Below are 19538 nucleotides of genomic sequence, written 5' to 3'. Positions count from 1 at the left end.
AAGTCCAAAAAAGTGTATTTTGGTCACTTTTTATATCATTAAAAAATGAATAAAAAGTGATCAAAAAGTCCGATCAAAACAAAAGTCATACCGATAAAAACTCATACCGCCCCCTATACATAGAAAAATAAAAAAGTTATAGGGGTCAGAAGATGACATTTTTAAACGTATAAATTTTCCTGCATGTAGTTATGATTTTTTCCAGAAGTGCGACAAAATCAAACCTATATAAGTAGGGTATCATTTTAACCGTATGGACCTACAGAATAATGATAAGGCGTAATTTTTACCAAAATATGCACTGCGTAGAAACGGAAGCCCCCAAAAGTTACAAAATGGCGTTTTTTCTTCGATTTTGTCGCACAATGATTTTTTTTTCCGTTTCGCCGTGCATTTTTGGGTAAAATGACTAATGTCACTGCAAAGTAGAATTGGCGACGCAAAAAATAAGCCATAATATGGATTTTTAGGTGGAAAATTGAAAGGGTTATGATTTTTAAAAGGTAAGGAGGAAAAAACTAAAGTGCAAAAACGGAAAAACCCTGAGTCCTTAAGGGGTTAAGTCAATTGGGCCTGTACCTGCCTGTGCATGTATAGGTCAGTATCCCATATTGCTACAGACAACACAATTATAATGTTAATCTAGTCTTAAATGTAGGAACAAATATCATACATTTTTGAAGTCAGAGAAGGATTCAGTTTCCTAAACTTATTAAACAGTGTGTGAGTGTATGGATACCTGGCTCTTTTAGCCTTGCCTGTTTTAGGGCCATAGAACCTTTATCGTCAACATGCATCATAATAAAGCCTGAGATGACTCCGGCCAGTGAAGCTGTCCTCTGGGGGAGAACTTTCTGTGGTCTGCACTCCAGATTTGTGTTTGGCATGAAGGTTGTGTGCTCATCTTTTATTCAATGTTTACTGCTCTGCACATGCCGACGTCTCATCAGTGGCCCCTAGCAATGCCACTTAAAAGACCCTCGAATGTAAATATAACACTATGTTCCTGTTTAATGGTAAGCTTTTGGTTTAGAAATTTATGTAGCAAGTGGTGAGATTCACGCTCGAACATTCCTCGGCTTCTACACAAGGCATCTTTTTCAAGCTATTTTTTTTTTTTACAGTGTTGCATCTATGTATTCAGCTACTTTACATTTCTAATGCCTTTGCCTTTGCCGACTGATCTGGAAAAAGATCAATATCTTTTATTGATTTCTTTCGAAAACAGCATTAAATATTTACAGACTGTACATTTTTTCTGCCTCATAAATTCCATGTTGTTAGAGGAAAATATCAAGAGCATAAAAACAATAATCACATAACAGGACAATATTTCTACAGATTGGGCACTTTCTTTAGAATCTTTCTTGGAAGACGTTGTCAAGCTCTACTGCACAATGTGAATTGTTAACTTGAGCCAATAAATGATGCTATTTTCCTCATTAAACTGCTTTTAGGTCGATATAATAGGTCTTTTACTATTCAAATTTGCTAGACTCTATAGATATGCAGAAAATGTGAACATATATTTAATAGTCAAGTGAACTACTGAGGCAGAAATGGTCATATTCACAAGGAACGGCGGCTTTGCTTATGGCTATTTATCAGACTTAAGCTGTCTCTTCACAAGTTAAGGTTAGAAAATGAGCAAGTGTGTGGTTGGTTGCCATAGGCCAAATAATGTTTTCACCACATAAGGCAAAAATGACTTAACTGGTCACATGGAAAGTGATTGCTGGAATAGAGCAAGAATATAAAAATAGGAAACTGTAGGTTGAAATAGCAAGTAATCGACAAAAAATTTGACTATAATAGAGAAAAAAGTCATAAATGGGATATTAGTAGGGTGTCCTACCAGAGCACTCCCTTTTCTATGTCATAGTACAGCATAATATAGTATGTAATAGGGTAGGCTTCCCTCTATTTGCTAGAAAAGGTTTAGTTTTGCCATGTATTACCTAGTTGCCCATTCATTTGAAAAATTCATTGCTTAGTAAAATAAGTGAAATAAATGGGAAAAAAAAACACATACCTAATATGAGCGCCGCTCTAGTTTTACTAGGTTATTATGAAATCATCCATGCAGACCTGCACTTTCATCACTGTCAGCAGCATATCCTGTTTACACAGGGAGATGTGCAGCCAATGAACAATGATTTGCAGGCCCGCATTAAATATGCGATCAGCCTTTCATTGTCTGATCCTTGGCCCTATTACACAGGGCAATATTGGCCTGTTCCCGCACAGCGCACCCGCTCTTTGCATGAATGCAGTGTGTCAACCATGGTACGAAGCTGTGGCCGACACACCCTCTCCATGCATCTCTATGGGAGGGCCAGGTACATCTGAGTACAGTGCTCCAGCTCTCCCATAGAGATGCATGGAGGGGTGTGCCAACTTCGTGCCGTAGTCAACACACTGCATTCATGAAAAGCCAGGGTGCCATGCAGATAGAGCATATGTTTTTTGATACTTTTGGCTAAGATCAAGTGTAGTATATGTTCTTATCAGCTTCTTGCCAATTTGGAGCTGGTGGGGATGGGTGCTGCATGGTAGAGGGCTGGTTCTGAGGAATCAGCTCGATGGTCTCGCCATGAGGCTGAGAGGGTCTAGAGCCGAGGTACTTCAGTGCCTCGGGGAGTGGTGACCCTTAGGTGCCGAAACTCACTGGGAGTATTGGCTCACTGAGTGGAAGCACGGGCACCATGCGGCCACTCTTCACCTTGTGGCACTCACCTCTTGATTCCCGGCCTTCTGGCTAGGATCAGAGAAATTTTTTATAAATCCGTCCGGATGTCCGGGCAGTATACCTGCACACATTCACTCACTTATTTATTTCTCTTTGTCACTGTGTGTCACTTTTTACGTTTTGTGTGTTCACAGGATTGTTAGGATGCGGTAGTCCTTCTGGGTGTCCCTCCTAGCGGTCTAGGGGAGGCGTGTGTGGCCATTAGGTTCCGCAACTCCCTGCAAAAACCCCGGGTACTCCTGCATCGACAGGGTACCGACCATTATTGGCTCTGCGGGTAGATACCTTGGCTAATGCCAAGGGGGATGCTGGGAGCATTTGTGGTCCCTTAGTAGCTTCAGCGAAAAGGGACATCACACCTGGAACCTCGCAGGTACCTTTTGGTCTGGAGGCGAAGGGTAAGGTTGGTTGGGGGGTCTCTCTCCTGTAGGAGAAGGGCTTGCGATAGACCGCATCCTTTGTGCATGTTTTTTTAGTGTAACACTGTCAGACCCAAAGCCTGATTATTGAATCCTACATGTGTATTATAATTGTATCTGTGTGTAATGTATTATCCATGACATGGGTGAGGGGCCATTCAGACAGTGTATGTCACGATGCCGGCTGGCAGGTAGTGGATCCTCTGTGCCAGAGAGGGATTGGCGTGGACCGTGCTAGTGGATCGGTTCTAAGTCACTACTGGTTTTCACCAGAGCCCGCCGCAAAGCGGGATGGTCTTGCTGCGGCGGTAGTGACCAGGTCGTATCCACTAGCAACGGCTCAACCTCTCTGACTGCTGAAGATAGGCGCGGTACAAGGGAGTAGACAGAAGCAAGGTCGGACGTAGCAGAAGGTCGGGGCAGGCAGCAAGGATCGTAGTCAGGGGCAACGGCAGGAGGTCTGGAACACAGGCTAGGAACACACAAGGAAACGCTTTCACTGGCACAATGGCAACAAGATCCGGCGAGGGAGTGAAGGGGAAGTGAGGTATAAATAGGGAGTGCACAGGTGAACACACTAATTGGAACCACTGCGCCAATCAGCGGCGCAGTGGCCCTTTAAATCGCAGAGACCCGGCGCGCGCGCGCCCTAGGGAGCGGGGCCGCGCGCGCCGGGACAGGACAGACGGAGAGCGAGTCAGGTACGGGAGCCGGGATGCGCATCGCGAGCGGGCGCCACCCGCATCGCGAATCGCATCCCGGCTGGAGACGGTATCGCAGCGCACCGGGTCAGTGGAGCTGCCCGGAGCGCTGCGGTAGCGAGAGAGAAGCGAGCGCTCCGGGGAGGAGCGGGGACCCGGAGCGCTCGGCGTAACAGTACCCCCCCCCTTGGGTCTCCCCCTCTTCTTAGAGCCTGAGAACCTGAGGAGCAGACTTTTGTCTAGGATGTTGTCCTCAGGTTCCCAGGATCTCTCTTCCGGTCCACAGCCCTCCCAATCCACCAAAAAGAACCTTTTTCCTCTGACCGTCTTGGAGGCCAGTATCTCTTTCACTGAGAAGACGTCAGAAGAACCGGAGACAGGAGTGGGAGAAACTAACTTGGGAGAGAAACGGTTGATGATGAGTGGTTTAAGAAGAGAGACATGAAAGGCATTAGGAATACGGAGAGAAGGACCGCTCCAGCTCCTACAGAGGAGGCATCAACCTCCAATAGGAAGGGTTTAGATGGGTCAGGTCTGGAGAGCACGGGAGCCGAAGAAAAGGCAGACTTGAGCCGTTTAAAGGCATCTTCCGCTTGAGGAGGCCAAGACTTGGGATTGGCATTTTTTTGGGTTAAAGCCACGATAGGGGCCACAACGGTAGAAAAATGTGGAATAAATTGCCTGTAATAATTGGCGAACCCCAAAAAACGTTGGATAGCACGGAGTCCGGAGGGGCGTGGCCAATCTAAGACGGCAGAAAGTTTGTCTGGATCCATTTGTAGTCCCTGGCCAGAGACCAAGTATCCTAGGAAAGGAAGAGATTGGCATTCAAACAGACATTTCTCTATCTTGGCATAAAGTTGATTGTCACGAAGTCTCTGAAGAACCATACGGACATGCTGGCGGTGTTCTTCTAGATTGGCAGAAAAAATCAGGATATCGTCCAGATATACAACAACACAGGAGTATAAGAGATCACGAAAAATTTCATTAACAAAGTCTTGGAAGACGGCAGGGGCGTTGCACAGGCCAAAGGGCATGACCAGATACTCAAAGTGTCCATCTCTAGTGTTAAATGCCGTTTTCCATTCATCCCCCTCTCTGATGCGGATGAGATTATAAGCACCTCTTAAGTCCAGTTTGGTAAAGATGTGGGCACCTTGGAGGCGATCAAAGAGTTCAGAGATGAGGGGTAGGGGGTAGCGGTTCTTTACCGTGATTTTACTAAGACCGCGGTAGTCAATGCAAGGACGTAGAGAGCCATCTTTTTTGGACACAAAGAAAAATCCGGCTCCGGCAGGAGAGGAGGATTTACGGATAAAGCCCTTTTTTAAATTTTCCTGGATGTACTCAGACATAGCAAGAGTCTCTGGGGCGGACAGAGGATAAATTCTGCCCCGGGGTGGAGTAGTGCCCGGGAGGAGGTCAATAGGACAATCATAAGGCCTGTGAGGAGGTAGAGTCTCAGCTTGTTTTTTGCAAAAAACATCCGCAAAGTCCATATAGGCCTTAGGAAGACCGGTTACAGGGGGAACCACAGAGTCACGGCAAGGGGTACTGGGAACCGGTTTTAGGCAGTCCTTGAAACAAGAGGGCCCCCAACTCTTGATCTCCCCAGTGGACCAATCCAGGGTTGGGGAATGGAGTTGAAGCCAGGGTAGTCCAAGGAGAATTTCGGAAGTGCAATTGGGGAGGACCAAAAATTCAATCTTCTCGTGATGAGGTCCGATGCACATTAGAAGGGGCTCCGTGCGGAAACGTATGGTACAGTCCAATCTTTCATTGTTTACACAATTGATGTAGAGGGGTCTGGCGAGACTGGTCACCGGGATGTTGAACTTGTTGACGAGAGAGGCCAAAATAAAATTTCCTGCAGATCCGGAATCCAAGAAGGCCATAGTAGAGAAGGAGAAGGCAGAGGCAGATATCCGCACAGGCACAGTAAGACGTGGAGAAGCAGAGTAGACATCAAGGACTGTCTCACCTTTGTGCGGAGTCAGCGTACGTCTTTCCAGGCGGGGAGGACGGATAGGACAATCCTTCAGGAAGTGTTCGGTACTGGCACAGTACAGGCAGAGATTCTCCATGCGGCGTCGTGTCCTCTCTTGAGGTGTCAGGCGAGACCGGTCGACCTGCATAGCCTCCACGGCGGGAGGCACAGGAACGGATTGCAGAGGACCAGAGGAGAGAGGAGCCGGGGAGAAAAAACGCCTTGTGCGAACAAAGTCCATATCCTGGCGGAGCTCCTGACGCCTTTCGGAAAAACGCATGTCAATGCGAGTGGCTAGATGAATGAGTTCATGTAGGTTAGCAGGGATTTCTCGTGCGGCCAGAACATCTTTAATGTTGCTGGATAGGCCTTTTTTAAAGGTCGCGCAGAGGGCCTCATTATTCCAGGATAATTCTGAAGCAAGAGTACGGAATTGTACGGCGTACTCGCCAACGGAAGAATTACCCTGGACCAGGTTCAACAGGGCAGTCTCAGCAGAAGAGGCTCGGGCAGGTTCCTCAAAGACACTTCGAATTTCCGAGAAGAAGGAGTGTATAGAGGCAGTGACGGGATCATTGCGGTCCCAGAGCGGTGTGGCCCATGACAGAGCTTTTCCAGACAGAAGGCTGACTACGAAAGCCACCTTAGACCTTTCAGTAGGAAACTGGTCCGACATCATCTCCAAGTGCAGGGAACATTGGGAAAGAAAGCCACGGCAGAATTTAGAGTCCCCATCAAATTTATCCGGCAAGGATAGTCGTAGACCAGAAGCGGCCACTCGCTGCGGAGGAGGTGCAGGAGCTGGCGGAGGAGATGATTGTTGAAGCTGTGGTAGTAGCTGCTGTAGCATCACGGTCAGTTGAGACAGCTGTTGGCCTTGTTGCGCTATCTGTTGTGACTGCTGGGCGACCACCGTGGTGAGGTCGGCGACAACTGGCAGAGGAACTTCAGCGGGATCCATGGCCGGATCTACTGTCACGATGCCGGCTGGCAGGTAGTGGATCCTCTGTGCCAGAGAGGGATTGGCGTGGACCGTGCTAGTGGATCGGTTCTAAGTCACTACTGGTTTTCACCAGAGCCCGCCGCAAAGCGGGATGGTCTTGCTGCGGCGGTAGTGACCAGGTCGTATCCACTAGCAACGGCTCAACCTCTCTGACTGCTGAAGATAGGCGCGGTACAAGGGAGTAGACAGAAGCAAGGTCGGACGTAGCAGAAGGTCGGGGCAGGCAGCAAGGATCGTAGTCAGGGGCAACGGCAGGAGGTCTGGAACACAGGCTAGGAACACACAAGGAAACGCTTTCACTGGCACAATGGCAACAAGATCCGGCGAGGGAGTGAAGGGGAAGTGAGGTATAAATAGGGAGTGCACAGGTGAACACACTAATTGGAACCACTGCGCCAATCAGCGGCGCAGTGGCCCTTTAAATCGCAGAGACCCGGCGCGCGCGCGCCCTAGGGAGCGGGGCCGCGCGCGCCGGGACAGGACAGACGGAGAGCGAGTCAGGTACGGGAGCCGGGATGCGCATCGCGAGCGGGCGCCACCCGCATCGCGAATCGCATCCCGGCTGGAGACGGTATCGCAGCGCACCGGGTCAGTGGAGCTGCCCGGAGCGCTGCGGTAGCGAGAGAGAAGCGAGCGCTCCGGGGAGGAGCGGGGACCCGGAGCGCTCGGCGTAACAGTGTATCCTTTGTTTTTGTGTATTGCATTTTATTGGGGGTCTGGCTGTTTGGTATCTCCTTTGAAGTCGTGCACCCTGGTCCCATCATATCATCAAACAGATAAGGGGTCAGGAAGAGAGATGCCCCACCTGGTGGGATCAGAGGGGAGGGGGGGGGAATGGAGTTTCCCTCCAAAGAAGCAGAGATAAGATTTAAAATGCTGGACTCAACTGTTGTTCAAGGCTGTGGCAAAAGCTGACAAGAGCTGGACTCTCACTGACAAGGACGGCTATACCATCATGCTGTAAGAACTTCATCTTTTGTTTTCTGAACTTGCCTTGCTAAACTCTTTTATATGTTTTTGTACCTGTATGTCATTTGTTTCTGTATTTTTATATACATAGCACTGTGATACCTTTTATCAGATTAAATGTTTAATTAATCAGCTCTGGTCTTTGATCTCTAAATATAGGAGCTCACCTTTCTGAAGGAAGCTCTGGTGAAACACGTTTATCTAAGGGTTAATTTGGTGACTTGCTGGGACTAGTAGTGGATACCCAGAGGTCTGGTGGCCTTAACCCTTGCACCATCCCACTCTCTCTAATATCTTGGCTGGACAGATAGTGTGTGATCGTGACAAACACGTTTGCACTTTTTTTTGGGTGTTTCGAGAGCAGGTTCCTCGGATCTTAAAAAAAAAATATATATATATATATATGTTTTTTGATACTGTATAACTCCTTTAATATTGTTTAGGGTCCATCCCAAGAGATTTCCACCTATGAGAATAAAGGGACCCAAGTACCTGCTATGCATAAAGCAGCAACACATCTCCATGCAAATGAATGTGCCTTTGTGAACCTCCATGTATAGTGAGGGGCTTCCTGTAAAGTGATAAATAGGATTAAACAACATACAGACCAAGTTATACTGCAGTTTCCTATAGAGACTAGGACTAATTTTGAGATCAAAATGATATTTGCTACTTTGTTCAATTTTGGACAACAGGAATATTTTCTCTTACTTTGTAAATGTAGGGAATGTAGATGAAAAGATTACCAAACATGAACAATAGAAATTATGGTATATCTTAAGCCCTAATATGTCAGCAAATGCGTTACCATTAAGCAATATAATATTTCAAGTCCCTTTGAAAACTCCCTTATTGGGGAAATAGCCTACGTTGGTCGATGCACCCAAGAGTAAAGGGGTGGCTCATTCCATTAACCTGGTCCTGCATTCTTATCCACACCCTGAGTACGAAGTGTGGTTGCACAAGGTGCGGCAGCTACTTATTGCTGTCTGACATACATTAGCATTGTGCCTAACTTCTACAACCCGAAAAAGTTTATATATTCATTGAATGATTTGGGGCTCTGGAATCTGTACTGACTGACTGAGAGTAATACAAATCTCCTTGGCAGATGGAGTGAGTGTATGGATTTATACAATATCTATTAGATACTTCTGTGGGGAGCAAAGTGGAATCGAATGGGCACATCACTCAGCGGAGGACTTCTCAACACATGGACCCCCAACGACCAAAACCTTTTTAAAAAAAAGTCATTTTGCCCATAACAACTAATCACAGCTGAGCTTTCACTTTACAGAGATCATTAGATAGTAAAGCTGAGCTGTGATTGGTTCCTGTGAACAAAATCCCTCCAGTTTTTCTCTCGCACATTTTGATAAATCAGGGCCAATGGCAACCAATCACAGCTCAGCTTTCCTATCTTAACAATCTCTGGTAAAGTGAAAACTGAGCTGTGATTGGTTGTTATGGGCAAAATCTTTAGTTTTTCTCTCACACAGTTTAATAAATCAGGGCCAGACTTGTCGAAATGATAGTAACCCTTTAAACATATAGCATTATGAAACTTTTTTTTAAATTCGTTTTATTGAATTAAAGTGTAAGGCTGGGTTCACATTAATAATTTTTTTTTGCATTTTAAAACAGCAAAATATGGTTCATGAAGACCACATTTTGCCATGAATTAGAATGGTTTATTGCCACCATAGATTTCACAGATGAAACACAGTTTTTAATCATGTTTCAATTCATAAAAAAAACACACTGGGAATAGCTGCATTATAAGCTCCCAACAATTTATATAAACAGTCTGCAATGCTTCATCAATGTTTATCAAAACACATAAAATGTATCTTTTTTTTTCTAAAAAGGTACCACGTGAACCCGTCCTGTTTCTAAAAATACACAAAAGCATTTAAAAAACAACCTATAACACTTGGTATTAAGAAACAATATTTCAGGTTTACACTCATAGCGCCAAAGGTATTAACCTGTTCAGGACGTAGGGCGTATGCATACGCCCTGCATCCCGAGTCCTTAAGGACGTAGGGCGTATGGATATGTTCGTGGGAATTCCGGTCCCCGCCGCTAGCCGATTGGGGACCGGACCGGGATGCCTGCTGAAATCATTCAGCAGATATCCCGGCACATCGCCGAGGGGGGTCCTGAGAACCCCCATGTCGGCGATCGGAGAAAATTCAGACTCAATTCAATTCAATTCAGACATGCAATTTTCTCCTATTCTGGGCTGATCGGGTCTCTAGTGACCCGGTCACCTGGAAAATAGGGATGATCGGAGCTGTCAGTGACAGCCCCGATCATCCTGAGGGATAGGAGCGAGGTTGCAGCCCTGCGATCTCTTCCTATCCCCTGCCATTAGTCAGAAATGAGTTCTGACCAATGGCAGTGCACAAAAGGGGCTTGCCATGGAAACACCCCGCTCTGTCCACCCCTGGATGTCGGGCAGAACGGGAGGAGAAGATTGCGGCCGGTACCTGGAAAGAAGATGGCGTGGGGACTGCCGATCATCAGTGGAGACAGCGGAGATCAGCGGCACAGGTAGGGTGGCGACGGTGGGGGGGGAAAGGAAAGTGGCAGTAAAGTAAAGGCATGCTGGGAGTTGTAGTTTTGCAACATCTAGAGGGTCATAGTTTGGAGACCACTATTACACTGGTGCCCAAACGGTAGCCCTCCAGATGTTGCCAAACTACAACTCTCGGCATGCCTAGACTGCCCAGTCATGCTGGGAGTTGTAGTTCTGTAACATCCGTCCCTTCCGATTTTACAATTTTCATGAAAATTTAGAAAATTGCTGCTATACTTTGAAGCCCTCAAGTTTTTTCAAAAAGTAGAAATATGTCCATTTTATGATGCCAACATAAAGTAGACATATTGGGGGAGATTTATCAAACGATTTAGACTGGTTTTTCCTGTCTAAATTTGTCGCACAGAAAGTCGCAGTCTAAATATGTGCGACTTTTCTGCAACTTTTGCTGTAGAGGATTTTTAGAACATGATGCATGCTAGTCTATTTTAGACGGAAATGCATTGGAAAATGCATTGGTGCTGAATTTATCAAGTGCGACTTTTGTGCAACAAGTCGCATCTGCCCAAAATACGCTGAAATGTCAGACCATGTTGGAGCAGGTCTAAATGCAGTTTAAGCTGTAGACCCTGAAGTCTGAGCACAGAATTTATCAAGGGCTGTGAGACCTTTGATAAATTAGGAGCACAATAGACAGGAGACTACCACATACGCTGGTCTATAAGCATACCCAGAATAGACTAGATTAGTAAATGTCCCCCATTGTATTTGTGAATCAATATAACATTTATTTGGAATATCAATTTTCCTTACAAGCAGAGAGCTTCAAAGTTAGAAAAAAGCTAAATTTTCTAAATTTTAATGAAATTTGGGGATTTTTCACCAAGAAAGGATGCAAGTAACAACGAAAATTTACCACTAACATAAAGAAGAATATGTCACGAAAAAACAATCTCAGAATCAGAATTGGTAAAAGCATTCCAGAGTTATTAATGCATAAAGTCACAGTGGTCAGAATTGCGAAAAAGGGCTGTGTCCTTAAGGTGAAAATGAGCTGCGTCCTTAAAGGGGTACTCCAGCGCTTAGACATCTTATCCCCTATCCAAAGGATAGGTGATAAGATGCCTGATCACGGGGGTCCCGCCGCTGGGGACCCCTGTGATCTTGCACGCAGCACCCCAGTTAAAATCAGTCCCCGGAGCATGTTCGCGAGGGGATAGGGGATAAGATGTCTAAGGAGTACCCATTTAAGGGGTTAAACTTGCATTAGTGGGTGATTTTATTCCATTCAATACACTGTCATTTCTAATGATTTATTACAACAAGTGTTAGGCTAATTAGCCGTATTTATGGGAGGGACAGCTTCCCCCATAAATACCTCAGGCTCACGACTACCACAGATGTAATTTGTGATTTCTGGAGCTGGGACGTTTGGTTAGTACTCTGCTGGCAGCATGGAACTCTACTGCGGCACATCATGGCCTCCTGCTTTGCAGAGCCGGCAACGGGCGCTTGTTCAGACAGCCATATGCATGGTCTCTGGGTCCTACAGCACCGGCGCACAGCTGATCCCTCATTTTCCAACACCTGAAGCGCGCTCGTTCACCAGTGCAGAGCGTGCCCCCGGCTGCGCACAGCACTACCAAGCAACAGGTTCCTCCACACTGCACTAAGATCCGGCAGCACTGCATCTCCGCTGCTCCACAAAAGTAAGGTGGGGGCTATGGGAGGTTTTGGACAGTGTGTATGGGTTACAGGGTTTACTCTGTTATGAGTTACACGCACTGCGCACGCAGCTCCGGCACCCTTTCGGCTCAGACGGCATGTTAGTAACTAAGTTTATGGGGGTATATTCTGATCGTGCATGTATCTCAACCACACAACACGATGATACCTTTAAATGCTATTGTAACAAGAATATCTGTTTCAGGTGCACTGAGAATTATTCTCATATTCCAGTTCATAAAGTCTACAGCATATAAAAATAAAAAAAAGGAAAAGGGGGTGTTACCTGAGATCTCCTGAGGTGTAACCGTGTGTATTGATATATGTATATATGTGTATGAACAGTACTCTCATGCTGGTAAGAATGGATGTTTTTCATGTTAGTTTAGTAGCTTGCTTTGTGTCCTTTCGGAGGGTGCTCTTCTGTTTAGGCCTACGGGATTGGTCTGTGAGGTTTCTCAGCAGCTATCTTTCAGCACTTACAGCATTACTGTCAGATGTAACACATTACTTACGCATGCAACCGTTCATAGCTTGCGAGCATTCTAGTTCTCATTTCGATTATGTTTATTTGCAGAAATCCGTGCCATATTTTCTACTGCCCAGTAGTTTTTGGTGTTGCCTATACCGTCTTGGATTGGTCCTTGCATCTGTGGGTGTGTAGAAGCTTAGTTATGATTTGGTAGTAATGTTCCACTGTATGCCACTACAAATTGTCTCTTATCTGTCTAGGTCCGGGTCGCTTGTTTTGGGGTAAATTTTTCAGTTCCTGTGCTACTAATCTTGTTGTTTACTACTGAGGGTGGGTTCTATTTTGCATTGGTCTACACATGGTGTGTCGCGTAGCATGCTCCTTCATGTGACTAGGTAGTTTAGATGCAGTGATTCGGGTTTCCTATCTGGTGGTGGTTGTCTTTAATCAGCAGTTGGAGGAGGGATAGTTACCTGGAACACCATGGTTAGATACATAGAAGAGACAGCTTCTCTGCTGGACAACCTTGATCAGCAGTCAAACCATGAGAGTAACCCATCAATAAGAGCCTGGACCATCCCAAAGCTGACAGCTGAGCTACTGAGGAGACATATACCATTTCCAGCTAGGGCCAGGAAGGCAGAATTATTCTGCCTCTTGTCATCTGATGGGGCTGGTCCCAGTCAAGAGTCCGCTTCCATGAAATCTATTCAGACTTCGCTGTCACAATTGCATACCATGTTTAATACCATGACTTCATCTCTCACTAGCTTACAAGCTAGAATGGAGTCTTTTGAGAGTAGGGACAGGCCTTCTACTTCAGCCTCTCAGGTCACTGCTACGCCGACCACTCTGCAGGCTAGTTCACCAGGTGGGTCAGTTTCATTCCCAAATGTGGCACCTTCTCATTTCATGCCACCCAACGTTAAAAAAGATATCATAGAAGGCAAGGACGTAAACTTAGCGTCTTTATTAGGGTCGTCTCATGAAGCACCAGACAATAAAACTATAGCTTGTGGCGAAGTGTCCATCATTCTAAAATCTAAAGACGTCAGATTGAATCGCAAGTTATGAATCCCCGAGTTCGTCCTTGCCTTCAGCCTTTACCGAGACATTATTTGTTCTATTAACCCTCTCAGACATGAGGAGTTAGATTAGTATCTCTACAAAGTGGTGGATCTAGGTTACAAGTATGGAGGTTCAGCGTTTTTTTAATACCATAGATCTTTTTCAGCCAAAGCAGCGGCGGCACTGGTCCAATTTGGTCATGTTACTAATTTCCATGTGCTAGCTGTACATCTACTTACTTACGTAAGGATCAGGTGTCGTGGCATGGCACATATTTTATTCTTACTCTGTATTCGTCTAAAACACTTGCTATTGGCCAAACTGTTGATCTTAAATATTTCCCTACAGGTAATGCTTGGTGTCCGGTGACAGTTATTCGAGAATGGTTAAAGGTTATTAGCAACGAGACGTCAGACTCCCCCTTGTTTGTCATCTCAGGAGCTCCATTAACTAGCTCTATCTTCATCTAACTGGTTCGCACATGGTTAGTCAGTTTGGGGCTCAATCCTCAGTCTATCTGGCCACTCCTTTAGGATAGGAGAAGCCTCACAGAATAATATTCCGGTCCACATTATCAAGAGACTGGGCTGATGGAAATCCGCATGTTATTCTAGATATATTTCTGACCCGCATTGTGAGATGTTGTCAGCGTTTAAAACCCTGCTCATGAGAATTGTCATCTGCATAATAAAACTTTCATAGTTCAAACCTAATGTTGTTTTTGCCCTCATTTCAGGTATATCTATCACAGCAGTTATGGCACAACTCAAACTGCTTAGTTTAGGAGTTAGGTAGGTACGGGGGGGCATCGGTTCTGATAGTTGTCCTGACCACAATATAAATATATACTACTCATAAGAGAACAAACAACAGACAGGCACCATCTACCCATTACATGGGACCTGAAACCTCATGTCATCACTCTCTTTTATTTCTAATGTTCCCTATAAATTGTATCTATGGCAGTAATTCCTGGAACAGAGAGAGATCTGCCAAGAAGAGCACAGGAGTGCCAATTATAACAGAGATTGATGATATTGCCCAAGTTAATTGGTTTACCAATATTAGGCATTCTGATCGCCATGCTGGATGAGAGAGACGCAGTATTCATGGAAATCAACCAACTATTATGATCCCCGTCATCTAAATTAAACTACACTAAAATTTGACTTCGATAATGTTTTCATAGCCTAGGATTAGACCAGTGTTTTCCAACCAGTGTGCCTCCAGTTGTTACATAACAACAATGCCCATCATGCCCAGACAGCCAAAAGCCAAAAGTAGAGTGAATGCACAGCTTGCTACAATAGTCATTAGTAGTGATGTGAAACCAAATGTCTGTACATTGTTTTTACTGTACATAAGTCCTAAACTTTGCACTGATTCATGTCAGAACCAGGAAACATGAAGCTTCTGGCAGGTTCCCTTTAAAGAGGACTTGTGGCCAGTCCACTAAAATTTAGTTTTTAATATCATTGTGTAGTCTCAGGTGCCCTGTTTCCATGTTCCATGTCCAAAGGATAGGGGATAAGATGTCTGATCTCGGCTGCGGCACCCCAGACATCCACTGCAGGGAGAAAACTTGCGATGCGGGGCAGAGGCTCGTGACGTCAAGGTCACGCCCCCTGAATGCAAGTCTATCTGTGCATTGCCATCACGCCCCCTCCCATAGAATTGCATTGAGGGGGCGTGGCCGTGATGTCACGAGCCTCTGGCGCTGCACCCAACGCTCTAAACGAACACCGAGTGCAGCAGGGAGATCGCAGGGGTCACCAGCAGTGGGACCTCCACGATCAGACATCTTCTTCCCTATCCTTGGATAGGGGATAAAATGTCTAGGGACAGAATACCCCTTTAACTATCTGCACTTTTCAATGAATAGTCAGTTTGGCAGGAAGTTTTTTGCGAAATGGGATGTGAATGCTAGGCTCAGCGAGTGTGATTAGGGGGCATGATGAAAATCATACCCTCTGAACCTAGTATTTACACCCTATTAAGCAATAAACAAAAATAATGTGTAATCCCAGGGTCTCTAAGAATTGAGGCAAGGTACACCAGCAAGAAAGTAAAACACTTTTGGAACCAGGACACCTGAGGATGTAATATTATAATTAAAAAAAAAAATAACCATAGGTCTTCTATAATGTATCTGTACAATGGCCAGAGCTACATTCTTCTAACAACCAAATCCCATGTTCAGACATAGAATTAAATAGTAAACCTCTAGCAGCTTTCACTAGGTAGCCAAGGAACTTATTGCATACTGTTGAGGTACCATGCAACTGGAACTGATGTTATCATCCACTAAATGGGCCTAATGAAGACAAGGTTCAGTAATGGAATGGATAGCCATTTGACTGATGATGAAGAAAGACTGTCTGATTTTATGAACCTTTCTAGGTGTCAGTAGGAGTCAGTCTTAAAGGGGTTCTCCGCTGCCTTCCAGAGCTCCACTCGCAGCGTCCGGAAGTTCATTACTCCGATCGCTGTGTGCGGGCTTCCGTATTCGAGGCCGCCCCCTTGTGACGTCACGCCCGCCCCCCTCAACGAAAGTCTATGGGAAGGGGGAGTAACTTTTGTTGAGGGGGCGGGCGTGACATCACAAGGGGGCGGCCTCGAACACGGAAGCCCGCACACAGCGATCGGAGTAATGAACTTCCGGACACTGTGAGCGGAGCTCTGGAAGGCAAGGCAGCGGAGAACCCCTTTAACTATTGGTACACTATTCAAGTGGCAGTGATATGTAATATCAACTGGTTGTTCAGAGCTGCAGAATCACAGAATGATTTCTCATTTTGTACTCCCCAGTATGTGTAATGGTAGTTTAGCTATGTCACATATCTGTTGGCACCATAAAACATCTGTTTTAGTGGTAGCGTGTACACTCCACTATACATGTGTCTCTTCTTGCAGACAGCTATATAAATCTTGTCAGTTGAATTCATTGCTTGACCGAACAGCGAACATAGAAATAAGTTGAACAGGTGGTAAGAACTGCAGTCAGATGTTTCAATCTCTTTGCAGAATGCCACTTCCTTCAAAATGTTAAAGATTATGTTTACCTTTTAAAGCCATGTAACAATTTACATGAGATAAAAGAGATTGTGTGGGGGTGAACATATTTTTAGAAAGGCCCTCAGGCACTGTAAAAAAAAATAATAATTTTGGTTCTTAAGTCCTCTTTCTGTTGTCCATGCTTAGTGTGGCACAAACAGACACACAATACAAAGACTAAGTGAACTTCTCTCCTTTTTATCTGCTTTCAGATGTGATTTTTATATTGCCCACACCTGTTACTTGCCCCAGGTGAGTTTAAAGGAGCATCACATGCTTGAAACAATCTTATTTTTCCACAATTTTGAGAAAGGGTGCCAATAATTTTGTCCAGCCCATTTTTGGAGTTTGGAGTGACATTATGTCCAATTAGCTTTTTTTCCTAACTTTTTTGGTTTAGTTCCAATACACACAAAGGGAATAAACATGTGTATAGCAAAACATGTGTTACTGCAATCCTTTTCTGTGAGAAATACTTTTTTTTCTTGAAAAATTTCAGGGGTGCCAACATTTACGGCCATGACTGTAATTCTTATAAGATATGGCCGGGGACTATTCATAGTATTCAGAATATTGGGCAGACTAGATGGGACAAATGGTTCTTATCTGCCGACATATTCTCTATGGGGGACATTTATCATTAGCTTTATACCACTTCAATGTTCTAAATGTCCCTGAAAATTTTGCGCAATTGCATTTTTTGGCGCAATTATTTTGCCCAATTTCCGGTAGAAAATCTTTCAAAGTTGTCTACTGTTTGGTGCACCGGACACCCCTTTTTGCAGTGGAGCTGTATTTATTATTTGCACAAATTAAATTTAGAAGTGTCACATGCCAGAGCACAAAGATTAAACAATCTCTGCAGCCAACTGGTTTCTATAATTGAGCAAAATTTATCAAGTCCCGTGCGCCCTTTTGGTAAATTTTGAGCAACTGTGCAAATAATACACCACGTAAACAGGGGTAAAATCTTTCATACCTTACAAAAAAATGTATAAATGTCCCCCAATGTTTCTATATAATCTACATATGAAGTTGACTTGTGCTGTCACTAAATTGTAATATCTGTCTTGTACTGAGCCTGATTTACAGCAGTAAGAGTTTTGTTAATTGTCCTTGGCAACAGTCAACATGCTAGTTGTCAGAGCCACCCCCCAAAAAAACAAAGCTCATTTCCGTCAACAGAGTATAATTCCAGGTTAAATTTTTTTTTTTACTTTTCCTAGAATGCAAATGCAAACAAGCTGACAGGAAATGCTGTGCAGTTAAAACTCTGAAGCATAAAAAATGTAAATTCAGTTGTAAAGGTTAAAGTGGCCCTGTCATTAAAATAAACATAAAACTTTTGACATGTTGTTTTGTACGGTTCGGTCTGAGTTTCAGTGCTGCGATCCCAATCAGAATGAGCGGAACAGGGACACTTTAATACAAACCCTATGGGGGAAGAGTTATCCAAACCTGTCCAGAGGAAAAGTTGCTGAGTTGCCCATAGCAACCAATCAGATCGCTTCTTTCTTTTTTCAGAGGCCTTTTCAAAAATGAAAGAAGCAGCAACTTTTCCTCTGGACAGGTTTTGATAAATCTCCCACTATATCATACGTAAACTGTACAACTCAAGTTCAACAATGAAGAATATTTTCTATCACCAGTTCTATACTGCTTCAAGTACAATTCCAGTATAATTGTAAGTAGAAAGCATTGAGAACACAGGCAATGACAAACAAGCAAAACCTTATTAGATGCAATATACTTGTGATTTCAGATAACTTCATTTTCCATTGGATTACATCCAACAATTTGCAGGCAGTGTTAACTTTTAGTGGCCATGATGGTTCCCCCCCAATGTACTTCTATAGTCATGACCTTTAACACCACACTTGTTAGGGTTAAAGTGTAATGATCATTAAAAACAACTTTTGGCATGTGGATCACTCTCAAATGGGAAATATGCAAAATTGCTCTCTGTTCCCCAGCGGACGAAAGATCTGTACATTTCTCTGCATAGATGTCTATCTCTCAGCCGGCCTGGGAGTGGAGCACAATGCCGCCCACTTCCCAGGCTAATCTATCATGATCACAGAGGGTTTTAACAGTAAGACCCAGTGCGATCAACAACTTTTGACATGTCTGATCAATATGCCAATAGTTGTTTTTAACAACAGTTACACTTTAAAATGTCATACATACTTCCAGTACATTTGGCACAAATGGAAAAATAAAATAACACTATTTCATACATAACATACAATAACCATTTTATCATTGTACACTTTTATGCATTCATAAGGAGGTTTTTTTTTCAGTTACGCAACTGCAAAGAAAGTAGAACTGAAAGTTTTCTTTAACAAAAATAAAGGCAGTTATGCAATTTCTAAAAATAGATATGCTGGCATATGGTATACTTCTCACATACACATATATATTGGTCCATACGTGTGAGGTAGTAGCACTAGTACAATACTAGGGATCCACACAAACTGCTGCTTGACAGGTCTTTTCACAGAATTAAAGGGGTATTCCGGGCAAAAACAACTTATCCCCTATTGGGGATGAGATGTCTGATCGCGGGGGGCCCGCCTCTGGGACCCCCCCCCCCCCCCACGATCTCGCTGCAGCAGCTCGCTGGCTGAAGTTTCGGAAACCTCCGGGCTTCAGAGACGGGGATGTGACGTCACGCCCACTCCATTCATTTCTATGGGAGGGCGCGTAACAGCCGCAAAGCCCCCTCCCATAGACATGAATGGAGGGGGTGTGGCGTGACGTCACGACCCCGTCTCGGAAACGCGTTTCTGAAACTTCAGACGCAGGTGCACATAGAATGCGGGCTGCTGCAGGGAGATCGCGGG

The 19538-nt window shown here is 44.6% G+C and overlaps 1 protein-coding gene across 5 annotated transcripts in view; it reads right to left on the bottom strand.

Annotated features, from left to right (window-relative positions):
* The window catches only part of SH2B2 (SH2B adaptor protein 2), a 126990-nt gene that overhangs the window by 77796 nt on the left and 29656 nt on the right, over positions 1–19538 (bottom strand). Inside the window, exon 1 of one of the 5 annotated variants that reach the window (XM_056558505.1) lies at positions 12614–12632. The exons of the other annotated variants lie outside the window; for them this stretch is intronic. The gene's annotated coding sequence lies outside the window, so the exon portion shown is untranslated. Of the gene's footprint in view, positions 1–12613; positions 12633–19538 lie in introns of those variants that run through there. 5 annotated transcript variants of the gene reach the window in all.

The sequence above is a fragment of the Hyla sarda genome, chromosome 2, assembly GCF_029499605.1.
Source record: "Hyla sarda isolate aHylSar1 chromosome 2, aHylSar1.hap1, whole genome shotgun sequence".
NCBI classification, from domain to species: Eukaryota; Metazoa; Chordata; class Amphibia; order Anura; family Hylidae; genus Hyla; species Hyla sarda.
Note: the sequence above shows the minus strand (reverse complement) of the source record. Positions and strands in the feature narration are given on the sequence as shown.